The sequence below is a fragment of the Grus americana genome, chromosome 2 (genome assembly GCF_028858705.1).
Source record: "Grus americana isolate bGruAme1 chromosome 2, bGruAme1.mat, whole genome shotgun sequence".
NCBI classification, from domain to species: Eukaryota; Metazoa; Chordata; class Aves; order Gruiformes; family Gruidae; genus Grus; species Grus americana.
In genome coordinates, this window is record NC_072853.1 from 56,153,564 (window position 1) to 56,165,793 (window position 12,230).

The 12,230-nt window shown below is 43.5% G+C and overlaps 1 long non-coding RNA gene across 1 annotated transcript in view; it reads right to left on the reverse strand.

Annotated features, from left to right (window-relative positions):
- Nucleotides 1-585: 585 nt before the first annotated feature.
- Nucleotides 586-12,230, reverse strand: part of LOC129202186 (uncharacterized) — a 30,759-nt gene continuing 19,114 nt past the window's right edge. Inside the window, exon 3 of the long non-coding RNA XR_008575649.1 lies at nt 586-3,424. This is a non-coding gene — a long non-coding RNA (uncharacterized LOC129202186). The remainder of the gene's footprint in view (nt 3,425-12,230) is intronic.

Genomic DNA, 12,230 nt, shown 5'->3' on the forward strand with positions numbered 1-12,230 from the left:
AGCAATGTTCTCTAAAAACTGATGGGAAGCCAGTCTATTGGTGTAGCATATCACTAGATCAAATAAACTAAAAGGAAGAAAGACATTACCACACATGGCACGATACTGGCTGTATGAAGTAATTATTGTGCTCTTTGTACTCACTTAATTGTCTGGTTGTAGAGCTTCAAAAAACACTTCTAGTAAGGGAATATTTGAAGAAAGCCTTTAGGGGTGAAAACAGAAGCCAAGCTGACTGTTGCAACACAACCAAGATAAGATTACAAATATAAATTCTGTGTTCAACAGGCGGAAAATGTGTTTATAATTTTATCATTGTACTCAAGGCTTCCTTACAATTTATATCTTCGTTGAGTATAAATACATTTTCAATATAACATATGGCACTGAATTTAGCCAATCAGGAGGCACTGTTTGTCCTCTCAGTGCTAAAGCAATTTCATAAATTATGCAATATATTTTGTCAGTAAATGTATAGATGGGAAAGTCATTAACATCACAAATCACACCTTATTGCTGTATATGTTAGCATATTTTTTATTATAACTCACAGGTGTGAAGCTCTAAATACACTTCACATGGTGATGAGGTTATGTGCATCCAGCTTACTTGATTTAGATTCCAGAAGACGTTTAATGGTACCGACCCACAGGGATGGGCTTGTTCCACCACTGGACTGGGAATTGCACTGCTGCTCCAGACCCGGCAGTAAGCTGGAGCACGCTCTGCTACCCACATCGCGCATTCGCATTGCTGACTGAGAGGGGCTCGGCAGTGCTTTGGGACGAGAGGTGTGTAACTATTACAGGCTTGGTCTCCACATTTTAATTTAGATGTGAACAGCAATAATGTAGTGTTAATTTAAACAAAGGATTTTTATATCCCTAACAGCAGGGATACAGCGTAGAAGATCGTTTATCAGTAACACATGGGCAATGTGCATACTGAACTTGAGCTGGTCTTCCCTCAGTAGAGACCGCACCAAGATAAAACCTCCATGAATTATCCTGATTGCTTGAGATCAGAAGAGGAGTTTTGGTACCTCAGTGAGTGCATCTCTGAGCCTTCACAGCTCTTTTTCTCTCCCCCTGACAAGCTCAGGATCCTGCTCGGAGAAGGCTGTCCATCAAGGACACACAGAGGCAAGCGGGTGCAAACAGCAACTGGCAAACACCTCCAGCCTCACTGATGTTTGCACCTGGAGTATTAGGAACAGTAGCCTTTTTAGGCTATTTTTCCGGCAGATCTGGCTGTGAGTTAGTGTATTACAGGACCACCTTGTATCAGCCAGCACTGCACCGCAGGCTCAGACGCAGCATGCATAGGAGCACAGGACCTGGCTCGCAGGCATCTCCTCCGAGCCCCGGGGCCACGGCCCCGGCAGAGTCCCCTGCCGGAACAGCGGTGCTGTACAGCGGGCAGCAAAAAGGTCAAGAGAAGCTGCAGGTCCTCCAAAGACTTCTAGTAATTAATGGAAGGAGGGTCCCAGCAGCCAGGCCAGCACACAAAAACCACCTTCTGCCCGCTGACCCTGGGCTGCACCTCTGGCCCGAGGAAAGCAGACAGCAGAGAGGGAAAGCTGCGTCACGCTGCGCTGCACGCGGTGGGTGGACTTTGTTTTCCCATTGTGGTGTTCATGCCATTCACTGCTGTTCTTCTTGGCTCCTTCCCAACTTATTTTCCCAGCAGCTATGCGGATGTTTTACAGAAAGAAGAGGTAGCATCCAAATTAAACTCTCTCTCTGCAAGGTACCACAAACCGCCCTCATCTTCTTTTTTATGCTAGACTGTGGTGCCACCATTTTTGCGTTAAGTTCTTTAAACGCAGTTCTTTTACCATAAGCACGTTCACATATATCTGTATTTGTTTTGATATGATTTTTTTGCTTATGGAAAAGGGCAACTGCCTATGAGTAGTTTAACTCATTTGTATTACTTGCAGCCTAGACAACTCTTCATAAATTTTTCAAAAACCAAATTGTTGTGGCTTCAAATATTTCTTTAACAGGAAAGTATTTTTTCACTATAGTGTTTCCACTCCACATCCCTCACCTCAAACTATTGTAATCCATAAGTGAGGTTTTATTTCTCATTTGGAAGGAGAACACCACCACCACTCTCCAAACAATGAGAAGGGTTCATCATTTGGCCTGAAAGGAAAGGCAGTGGGGGAAAATCCATTGCCAGTTTTGACAGGAAAAAGACATTGCAAGCACCCCATTTCATCTGGAATTACCAGACCTGGGACAAGATCACATTTCTGATTTCGTGTCCACGAAGCTTCTGCTAAGCACCAGCACCACCTTGCTCTTATATGTAAAACCCACTCTCATCAATATTTTTCCAACAGATATTCACTGTATTAAAGAGTTTTCAAGAGATATCAATCTTCAAAGCCCAGCTTTTATCAGTGAAATGCATTTATAGAAATAGCCTCCTCTCTGATTCCCTGCCTCATGGGCTAAGTAGCTTTGAGCCTTGAGTCAAGGGAGAGGAAGAGGGAGGTCAAAACTACCCAACTTGATAAAGACACTTTCCCTCCCTGTATGGCAGAGTGCTTGTAGCTGATGCCAGCCTACTCAGCTGGAAAAGCATCACTAATCTGAGCATCGTGCTCCCATTTGTAAGAATGTCTCAGAGTATCTAGCAGCAGCAAAGCAGCTGCCTCTTCAGTGCCGCCCCACTGCCCAAGGGCTTCGGTTCGCACCGTGGGGACCCAAACAGCAGGACCGCGCCGGTCTCTCAGCCTAAAGCAGCTGCCGTGGGTATGTGGTGCAAAACGCAGCACTGCCACGCAAGTGTCCTGGGGTTAATGACTTCACTAACAAAGCACCTTTCTGGAGAGCTTCTCCTGGTGCTGGCACTCACTGCCCACCGTCATCCGTGCCTCATCCTGCGCTGTGGAGCGAAGGGAAAAGATTCGCCTCTCGTGCACAGCCACGCAGGAAATTCTTCTGCCTCTCTGAAGGACGGCTCTGAATGATAAATGGTATAAGCCAGGAATTTTGGCAAATTAAAAAGTTTAATTTATGATGCTGCATAATTCTAGCTGCTTAGCAGGTGTGACATTACTTGCTTATTTGAAAGCCAAAAGAGGTAAATTAGATGAAAATGTGTTTTGTAGGAGGCTGTTAATCAGAAAGGACCACTGGCTCCTTCAAACCCCAGGTGCTTTCAGCCAGTGGACTGTGCCACGAGCAGAGACCTCCCAACCCACGGGCTCACGGATGCCCACGAGGGCTGTTCACCTTGTTGGTTTTGGCAGCAGCTGACAGGTCTTTAATAAGGCAGCTTTCCCTCAGAAGGGCTCCGCTCCTACCGCCTTTTCCCCCAGCACAAGAGCTGATCACTGATTCTCAGCAGGAACTGGCACGGCTCCTTGGCTTATTCAGTATCCTACAAATAGCTGCTGAGCAAAGCGATTCTGGAGAAAGAGAGAGAATAACAGTCTGGAGCCATTCCCGTTCGGTGTCATAGCAAAGTTCATCAGCCAGGAGACTTCTTTTGTATCCAGAAAGAATAACATTAATCTCTGTAAGAGAAGAAAATTAGTGTCTCTGTGTGGCAAGGTTTTGCTATCACTCACGGTTGCTACTATGCTTGCTCAAAAATCTAAAAACACCTGAAGACCTTCACAATAGAAATTGCTACAATGCATATAAAGGAATAAAAGGCACTTTCCAGGTCTACAATTCGGTTTAGTCAAAAACAATGTTAATATTATGGAGGAAGGAGGGAATTAAGTGTTAATAAGAGTTTAGAAAACCTAGTGTTGGCACTCAGTGTAAGGCATTGAGGGCTCAGGGGTCTGTCCACGCCACAGACCCACGCTGGTCCTCTAGCTTGGTTGTGTCACCTCTCATTTCTCCAGGTGTAGGACACAAAGAATAAGAAGATCCTATCTACCCCATTATTGAGTATTTCCTTGGAAGCTGGTAGTACAGATGTCATGTGCACAGCTGTGAGATATCTTTAATTTAGCAGCAGTGAATACAGGAGAGGGCAAAGCAAAGCAACCTTTTATGTGACGTGGCATAGAAACTGTTCCTCACACCCTTCCCCTGGCACTGAGCAGGGTAGGGCACTGCTACCCCGCCTGGCCTTTCGGAGGATGTGGGTTACCTGTCTGTTTATTTTCAAGAAGTAATCTTTTCAAAAGGTGCAGCTTACCTGAGAGGTGGAAAGAAGATGCTATTTATTATTGAAGAGACAAAGAAATGGGAGTGAAAATCAGTACAGCAAAGCTGTATGTGAAGCCTAGTTTCATCAGCACTCTGCAGACAGGACCTTCATGTGACATGATATGAAACATTCCCGCACGCTCCTTAAAATACCCTTTTTCTGTGCTATGTGAGTGGGATTGCTAATTTTTCTTTTCTTCAATTCCCATCTCTATAGGTCTCTGCCGGCTTCTCAGTCTTCCAAGCAGAGTATGGCTGTCAGATCAAGCAAGCTGTGAGAGAGAGCCAAAACCCACGGCTTGGGGGGTCCCCAGTTGGATGATAAGACGGGTTGAACCAGCAGCCAACCGGTCAAGAGGTCTCCTCTTGTTCTCTACACCAAGGTCCATGCTGACCTCACCATGTCACTCCCTCCAGGCACATGTTTCAGTCCTGCTGTCTTTCCTTCCCCTTCTCCCAGCGTATTAGATTTCGTTTGGGTTTTCACAGGGTGTCCAAGGTTGGGCGGGGGGAGATGGTGGGGGGACACACACGGGGGACTGTTGCTGAGTGAATCTGGGGCTGTGGGGAAATACATCTTGCTACTAATTCCTGCTCGTATTTCTAACTCAGTTGAATTTCCTAATTTACTGTCACCTCCGCCTCTCATAACAGCTCCTAACGGGGCATGAAATACCAGTGAAACGAACACCGGATTTTGGAGAGCCCCAAGCAAATACCTCTTTCTGGTTTGTCACTGTCATTTATTTTTTGAACTTTCTTTCCCTCCCCTTAAGTCCTTGATTCAATCCTCAGCTCTCATGACTGTTTCTTTGCAGCTCTGATGGCTATTCATTTTTCACACCAGATTTTGTGACACACTGTATCAAATACCTTACTAAAAGCTCAGAACTGCTTAATCGATTCCATTCCTATCATCCCTTAATTTAGTAATTCTATCAAAAAATAATCTGTCTTGGATGGTACAATTTGTTCTTTGTAAACAGATTTTTTTTCTGGGGGTTTTCTATCTCCCAGAGCTCTTTTCCCTAAGTATTCTGTTGCTGAATGACAGACTGGTGTTAGGCTCACCAGAAGGCACACTGACAGCCGTGGCAGGTACAAGAGGTTGCAGGATCCTTCCAGTCATTTTACAGCAGTATGATGGAAATCAGTAGACTAGATTTCAAGATAAGTGATGTCCTATAGCACACGGGGAATCTGGTGGTTTCAGCCCTATCACTGCAAGACTCCTGATTACTGCTTTCCCTCCCAAGAGTTTCATATCTAAATCCCCCTGGATGTTTTTGCTATCTCCTGAAACCCCAGGATCCTTTTAATCTTTTAATCCCGTAGAGTAACGCTCAGTGCTCCCAGACAGCACAGAGGTTTTGTATCTCGATCAAACTATCAGCAGACAGCAGCTTTTAAGAGAATCACGTTTAAGAGGAAGTATTTCTTGTTTCCTTCCACTGAGAACTGGAAAATACCAGGACAGAATGGACATGGCAAACGTGCAAAATATGTTTTTTCTCATCAAACTAATATGATATTCTTACACATGTTGGTCAAGCAATATCTTCAGCTTTATCTTCTAGGTGAGTAAAGCACTATAAAGCCTGATGGTGCTGCTAAACAATGAACTGCTCACAGGCTGTTGTTTTCGGTTCATCAGACGGGAACCTTTTCTGGTCCTGGGCCCTTCCTTTCTCAGCCAGGGCATTAAGCAGCTGGGGTGTTTCACATTCCAGGTTTAACTGGTGTTCACTCGTTGTGATTGGCACATATGTCACTCAGTGCTGACCACTGGGCAACTTACTCTGCAGTGGATGGTTGCTGAGCATGGACAATGATTTCTTTTATTCTGGGAGCCCACAGAGAAGCCACAGTGGGATTAATAATTTTCAAGCCCAGTTATTCAAGTGGCAGGTTTGAAATGCAATTGCTGAAGGATGAGGGTTGTGCTTTACACTGGCATTCAAGAACAGGAGTTGATCAAAACCTTTGCTTGTGTGGAAGAAAATTAAGCCTGGGGCTTGGATCTTGCTCTGAACTGTGCTGGGTAAGGGACTAGCAAATCAAGGGACCTCTGTGAGGTTTTCTTTAGTTTTATCAATAAGAAGATTAGAACAACTTGGTACCGGGTTAATCCATCAGCTAGAGAAGGAGGACATGACTGTTAAGGACTCTTTACTGAACTCAGTCTTAGGACAGGACAGACTTCAGGGGACAGTGATCATTACTCCTCTTGAAATGCAGGAAGAAAGGAGGTTCTACGCCTTCTTTGGCATCACTACCTTTGTATTATTTTTAGCAGACTGTTTAAGGTGTAAACAAGTAACTCACTCTTAGAGAGAGATTCCCACAGCTCTTCCTGATCTTGCACACGTCCAGAAGCAGGTGCCATGGCGCAGTGTGGACTCACCAGCTCAAATCAGTGTTGGCTTGGGGACTGCCATGCTCCAGTCTCGGGAGTTTTACTGGCCTTATTTCCCTTTCCTGACATATCTTTCACTGAATGTTCAGATAGTCTAATTGCCATATGGTTTGTATTAGCTACATTTTTGCTTTACATGAGCCATCTTAAGTCTCTGTTAATGTGGATAATCAAGAACCGATGGCATGATGCCATGAGGGACAGAAAAGGTTGAAAACAAATGGTCTGTAACACATACCTTATCCCCTCCTTTCCGTTTGCTGTTTTCTGGTCCCAGTTCAGAAGTTTTTTCCTAGATGTTGCTGGGAACCAGTCAGCTCCTCAGGCACAGCAGTGAGAGCCTGGCAGAGCCTGAGGAGCAGGGGGAAGGGGGAGCTGAAAGAGGGAGAGAGGGGGAGAAGCAAATACATGTATTTCTCAACTCTTATAATAACTGAAAGAAGCTGGGCAAAAGGGTAGAAACCTCACTTGAAAAGCTCTGTTAACATTTTTTTTTAAAGGAAATTTTCCTCTACATCTTATTAAGACAAGACCAGAGATGGTTCATATGTACTGCAGAGTCTGTGGTGGCAAATCACATTCGCACTGAACAACCATTTTGATTTCTATATGCTGTCTCCTTGTCATACAGAGACACTATCAACACCTGCATGCAGACCATGGACCTCAGCCCAGCAGGAATTCCAGTGATGTTAGCAAATCTCATTTAACCTCCCCAGTCTCTAGTAGGAAGCCGTGATTTTCAGTGTAAATAACAAAATGGCCTATACACACTATATGATGGCTATCTGAGGACAGCGAGACCACAGAACTGGCTGATGCCTGGCCTGATGTTTGCTACGACTTTCTGTAAAAGATCCCCATTGGGAAAGAGATTGAGAGCCCTCTTCCTGGGAGCGAGCCATTACAAACAACACACTCGCTTCTTCCCGCCAACCAGCTTCTCAAAACTTGCTTTCTGAAGCGCCTGAATAGCACCGCTCTGCTTAATTGCACAGCCCATCACACACTGTGACGGGAGGCACTATCTGTCGTTTATCCGTCTGCTTCCCCCGCACCTCCCTGGTGAGGTTAAAGCATGTCTGAAGGGCAACAGATGCATCCTCCCGAGCCTTCTGCAGGTCCCCACAGGGACAAAGAACATTTCCAGGCTAGGCTGAAGTATTTTATTATTCCCTCTGGCCCCTCTTTCCTAGGCCATGGCCTCCACTGGGCTTTGCGCCCAAAGACAGAGTTTTTCTCAGGAAGGTGCAGACAGCGATGCCTGGATTTTCTCTTTTTATGTCAGAATGGCTCAGGGCTTGAAATGATTAAAGGTGATTAGTCTGACCACTAAGGCATTTACCGCAAAGCTTGCCAACTGGATCCCATCTGATTTTTGTCAAGAAAAACAAAGCAAACCACCATTTCAATGACTTAGAATGAGGTGCTGATTTATATTTATTTCAGTAGGAAATTTAAGCCTTTACGAAGAGGATAAAGTTCCACTGAGACTGAGTGACAGATCCTAACATAAGAAGCTTTAGCATTTTATTCATTTATAAGAGTGTATTTGTATTCACTGTAATGCATGACAATTCCAAATAGCCATCTTTTTTTTAGTGTGCTTTTATTGAAATAGAAGAGATATGTTAACAGAAGCCTGTGTTCAGAAATCCAGTATTTGCAACATATTTTATGCAAATAACTATCCTTCAAGGTTACTGTCTGGCCTCCAAAGAGGGAAGAGAGCTCTTCAGTCTTGCTAGAGCAAAACACCAAACCTGCAACCAGCAGAAAAAGGGGTGTTAAGTTCTGATTTCACCTCGGTCTAGCTGATACAATGCATTGACCTCAGTGCTGACAGCCCAAGTCAGGTTTAACTAGGTCTGCTGGCATTAAAAAGTGTTTTCCTCGCAGCTGTACTAACATTACCCCTTTCGAAGCTTGCACCGTGCCTCCTGCTCCAGCTCTGCTCTGTATTTCCTCCGGCTTTTCTGGTAGCTGTGCTGTAGTTTATGACTGAGTAAATATAAGGGACAAGTATGAAAGGCAAAAATCTTTCATCCAGCTCTTCAGAGGTGAAGAGCTAATGCACTAACCAGCATCACCACAGAGCAGAGGCATCTTGAGAAAAATGAACAAAAAACAGGAGGAAACTAACATTTTGAAGAATGACCCATAACTTCAAAAGAGCGTTAATCTCCCTACAGATAAATATACTGAGGTTAGAGAACACTGGGGATGTTTAATGATTCAGTGGGAGAGCTTTTCAAAGGCAAAAATAGGAGTAATTGCCTCCCTGACTTTCATATTTATTGTTATTGTTGGTTTTTATTATTATTATCGAGTATTTGTATTGCAAAATTTCCTCTGCACTACCTAAAGGGTATGATGACAGAGACTACAGGAAAGCTTAAAACAGATATTTTAACTATAAGGATGTGAAAAAAAAAATAGAAGCCGATTGCAGAAAAACAGCTACATCACCTTTCTTTTTTTTTCAGACACCGAGTTAGATCTCCAAACTAAATGTCTCCAAAAGTTGACCAGAGGATAACATTTCTGTTTTGTGGCAGCTCTTCAGGTTGTGACATTTATTGTTGCTGCTGTGTTTTTTATTCCGTACCAGGATAAAAACAACCCGTTTCCGTTGTTTGCACGAAATAGAGCAGTGCCAAAGGTTTTCAGTTTTCAGATTGTGGGGCTGCCCTGGGACACAGGCTCTCTCCCTTGCTTTTCAAGCCTTCAGAAAAAGCCTCACTGAAATGGATACGTTCCCGTAAAACATCTGACCGCTGAAGCAGCCTATTTCCCGTATGATAAATGAACAGCACGTACTAACCAGCTCTAATGGGCAGGGTATGGGTGAGTGGCTCGAAATTGGTATAAGAATAGGAACAAATGGAATGGACTGAGGGATAGGAAAAATGCCCATTTACAGTGCATTTCTTGTCACAAGAATAGAGATGGATTTCTCTAAGCATGGTGATATCCCGTCTTGCCCCAACGGTAGCATTTTTAAAGAGGGTGCTGCCACTGCAGTCTCTGATTCAATGGGAACAGAATGAAAATGACACCAAGCGTATTTAAAATTCGCTTCCCAAATATTTTTTTTTCTTTGCATATTTACACTCTTGATTGGCATTAGCATGCAGTCTGGTACCAGATGAAAGCACAGGCTAAGTTCATCAAAGATAACAAGTAATTCTGAGTAATGACTAAATGGCATTCCCAGGTATCTACTTTTTAAAAAGGAAATGAATAGTTCTGGTTGTAATTACCAACTCGAGTTCCATATACAAAGCTAGCATTTATGAATATCAAACTAGGCTCTATTTGACTATGTTAAGTATGTGTCAGTTTATTTTCCTCATGCAAAAAAAAATTTAGTCATTATCACTAGAACTGTTTGTTAAAGTTGAAAGGAGATAAATCATTAATAGGGATGTCATTTATTCATTACGGTTAAAATATATATATCCACTTGTCACTTTGATGAATCTAGTTTCTTGTCTCAACTTATTGACATCACAGATGAAAAGCGCTTCCTTACTGCATTCCTGTTGGAGCTTAAAGCCTTTACAATGGTTTATTGATGAACTAGTATTTTGAAAATCAAGACTGCCGAGGCTTAAGATTGTAGTGACAATTACATGGTGTTTTGTTGCAAAGCTAACAATTTGTATGGGATTGATGATAGCTTGACATTAAGCAAATAAAGTATTATTATTGTAATTTAGTACAGAATTTTGTAGAAAACACTGCCTTGGACCAATGCACAGACGTCTACTACAGTGTTACGGTATCTCTTTCATGCAAAAATTTAACTGCTTAAATACCATTCAACTTGGCATTTGTAACTGCACGATGCAAATACAGAACTGCCGAGTCCTGTACGCGCTACGGCATGTGAGTAACTCCTTCCAGGGCATTAGTTCTGCTGCAGATTAGTTATCTGTATGAAGAAACACGTGCACCCCCACGCTTAGAGGACTGATCCTGGAAGACCTGCTATGAGTGTATGTGGTAGCATACAAGCCTGAAATATATTGTTACTAGATGCAGAGATTTTTCATGGTTTTTTAAACTATTTATTGCTGCCACTGCTAATAGCTACATCCTCACTAGAAAACAGCTCCAAGGTATTATTTGTACTGAATATATTAGATAGAGCACTGGTTTTTAAAGAACATCTGAAAATTCTGGCACAACAACAGAGAACCAGGCAAGACACTCTTCCAGACATACTCACTACCAGGTATCAGGAATGGCTTTAAGACATTCAAGGTAGGTCTAAAATACTGTATACACCTATCCTTGTATCTACTGATAGGAAAACAATTGTATTCAACGCACAAACTATTGTGTGGCAAAGCATAATAAAGCCTGGGAATCTTGAACCTCAGTTCTTACACCTGCATCAATGAGGAATTTATGGTGTATAGTGGAAAACATTTATTCTTTCTCGGGAAATGCACTTTGGGATTTGGTGCTACAGCTTCTTGGCTTTTGATGTATATTCTTCAAAGAGATACTGGCAGTCTCACTCAGGGCTAATCTTTTATTTCTCCTAGCTGGATGAGTGCATGAGAAAACCAGGAGGGGACTGCCCACTCCAGTGCTACTCACTCGAGAGCAGCCTGATGCTGATGTGCATTGTCTTGGAACGTGTGGTTTGATGGCTCAACGGTGTGTCAGCAGCCTGACCTTCAGTACTTCAACTCCTAACTGAAAATTAACAATCCTGATGTCTGATCAGATTTGATCATGTGAGGATATACAGGCGCCCTCAGTTCCCATACAGGTCCAGCTGCACAAGCACTGGGAAGTCAAATTGTCCATTCAGTGTATCCCTTCAGCAAACATCTTCATCGCTAGCTTTGAATTACACCTTTCAGTTAAAATTTGGCATGTGCTGGTGGCAATCCTCAGCTTTAATAATGAGACAAGAAAGGTCTCTTGTGCCCTGTCAGTTGTCTAGGAACATAAACTCCCCACATGGAGGGCGGAAAAAATGTTGCCTCTTCTAAAGATGATTAGTGGTGAGACATCTTCCCAGAGATTGCCAGATCTAAGAAAATATTGCACGCTTTGAAAACCCACATGCACCTACATAACCTAGTATTGCATTGGAGGCATGTATAGATTAAGGATACAGACCATAGAATCACAGAATCACAGAATCATAGAATCATAGAATGGTTTGGGTTGGAAGGGACCTTAAAGATCATCTAGTTCCAACCCCCCTGCTGCAGGCAGGGACACCCTCCACTAGACCAGGCTGCCCAAAGCCCCATCCAACCTGGCCTTGAACACTTCCAGGGAGGGGGCATCCACAGCCTCTCTGGGCAACCTGTTCCAGTACCTCACCACTCTAACAGTAAAGAATTTCTTTCTAACATCTAATCTAAATCGACCCTCTTTCAGCTTAAACCCATTACCCCTTGTCCTGTCACTACACTCCCTGATAAACAGTCCCTCACCAGCTTTCTTGTAGGCCCCTTCAGGTACTGGAAGGCTGCTATAAGGTCTCCCCGGAGCCTTCTCTTCTCCAGGCTGAACAACCCCAACTCTCTCAGCCTGTCCTCACAGGAGAGGTGCTCCAGCACTCTGATCAGCTTTGTGGCCCTCCTCTGGACTCGCTCCAACAG